Raw genomic sequence first — 2,567 nt, forward strand, 5'->3', positions numbered from 1 at the left:
ACCGATGGGCAGAACTGGGCCAAAAGGATCCACTGGCAGATTGAAAGAGGGGAGGGGAAGACGGAGGAAGAAGGGAGCAAAGCGAACATCAGAGCAGCAGCAATGAGGCCACTGCTATCAAGAGGAGCATTTAGGGAGGGTGCCACGGCCCATGTCCTCGGGTCTAGGGTCCACAAGCTCCTTTCTCTTAGCAGTTCCTCTGTCCTTGTACTCTTCTTGTGAATCTCTCACCGCTTCCTACACTCTTGTAAGTAAAGGAGATTCCCTGGGTGTTACAGTGATTCAGCGCTGGACTGATAGCAGTTAGAGCTCACCAGCAACTCCGCAGATGAGGTGCTCCCATGCAGATCCCAGCCTAGGAGGCACTGCGGCAGTTCTAGTCTGTGACTGGGGAGTTCTGAGCTGGCGCTGACTCGTTGCCCCTTCTAACAACCAGGTGAGATAAACAGTTAACATGCTCAGCTACTATCTGAAAGACTGGAGGTTTGAGTGGATCTCGGCCAGTGTTCTCAACCTTCCTAATGCCTCGACCCTTTCAAACAGTCCCTCGTGTGTAGTGACCTCCAACCATAAACTTATTTTCGTTGCTACTTCATAACTATCATTTTGCTACTGTTATGAATCCTCATGTCAATATCTGATATGCAGGATGTATTTTTATTGTTACACATTGAACATCATTAAAGCATAGTGATTCATCACAAAAACAATATGTAATTCTATATTGTGAAATATTTATTTCTAATGACAAAGAAATGAAATTTTGTCTTGAAGCGTGGTGTAGCATGGCTAACAGTCTTCACGTCGGTACCCATCTGTGGGCGTGTCTGCATGTAGGCAGACTCACCTGGAGACGGATAGAGAAGTGGTGTGTCGGTTGGTTCTTAAGACCATCAGAAATATGTGTTTTCAGATGGTCTTAGGTGACTCCTGCAAAGGGGGTCACGACCCACAGGTTGAGAACCGCTGGTGTAGGCCCTGGTGGTAGAACAGTTATGAACTGGGCTGTGATCTGCAAGGTCCGCAGCTCAAAATCACCAGCTGCTCCTCTGGAGAAGTGCAGGGCTTTCTTCTTTCACAACGCGTTACACAGACTTGGAAACGCACAGAGCCACCAGGAGTCAGCCTTCGGAGGTCATGTGAGTTTCAGTAGTCATACTTTATCAGCAAAGCATTACAGACACCCCCTTTTCAGACAGTATTCCAGGCACACAGTTTAGTGGGGTGATATTCTCATTTTCCACCGTTTGGGAATCTCTTTGGGCTTGAATGACACTGACAACTGAGTTCATTCTCTTACAGATGCAGAGGAGCAAGAGAGCCGAGCGAGGAAGCCAAAGGCAGGAGAGGGACACGCAGCCTCCAGTGTCCTAGGACAGCCCCTGCCTTTCTGGGGCCGTGCACGGTTGCAAGTACTTTACATATTGGATCGTACATGTTTAGTCATCTGATAAGCAAGCTCTGTGATGATCTCCATTTTACTGAGACCCAGGGAAATGGACTTGACATAAGCTGTGCAGTAGTGACGGGGCTGGGATCGGTGCTGACTTAGTTTGGCCTCCAATCCCTTAATGACTACGCCATACAGCTTCTGAATAGAGACACACAACAAGATAAACACAAACACACCCGGGAGAGGGGCGGGGGAGCAGCACGTGCATGTTTTTTCAAACATTAGAATGTAAAAAAAAACTCCCATAAAGCAGAACACGCTATAAAAAAGAAAGGCAGTGCAGACAGGGTGATGTGCAAAAGAGACCCAAAAAATTGGTATACAGACATCTAGAACTTCTGTAATTCAATAAAAGACCAACAGCCGGGAATGAAAACAGTCAGGAAGAGCAGCAGGTACTTCACAGAAGAGGAAACTCAAATGGCCTCTAACCATGAAAAGAGGCTCAAACTCACCAATCACCAAGGAAATGCCCATCCATTAGAGCAGAGAGCTGAGCAACCCAAACCCCTAGGGAGTTACGGGCACTCTGCTTGCGTGTCGCAGGTACTTGGCAACTAACTGCCAATAAAGAGTTTCAAACTACTTTGGTAACCTTGGAGCTTCAGGTTTTGAGTTTTATGTTTTTAAGTTATCATTTGGCCCAAAACATAAAACCATATATAACGCTTCTTCCCCACCACTGTTACGGCCCCCATTCTACCTTACAAATCTGGGTAGACACTAGTACAGATAAGAGCTGGAAACACAGGGAATCCAGGACAGAAAAACCCTAAGGACCACTAATGAGAGTATTGATAACAGGAGGGGAAGGGGAAGGTGGGGGGAGAAAGGGGCAACCATCACAATGATCTACATATAACCCCCTCCCTGGGGGGCAGATGACTAAAAAGTGGGTGAAGGGTGTGTTGGTCTGGGTAAACTAGGGAAACAACTCCACAGAAACCCTTATGTATAAGAGACAGTTTTATATAAAGGGTAAGTGTACATTAAGAAAGTATCCCAACCCTGTGCTGTCCAAGCCCATAGTCCAACATTAGCCCATATGTCTGACACCAATCTACAAAGTCCTCCTCAATCTCACAAAACACATTCAATGACACCGACTGCAGGA

This window comes from Echinops telfairi, unplaced genomic scaffold (assembly GCF_000313985.2).
Source record: "Echinops telfairi isolate 266 unplaced genomic scaffold, ASM31398v2 ScPeMD7_443;HRSCAF=831, whole genome shotgun sequence".
Taxonomy (NCBI): domain Eukaryota; kingdom Metazoa; phylum Chordata; class Mammalia; order Afrosoricida; family Tenrecidae; genus Echinops; species Echinops telfairi.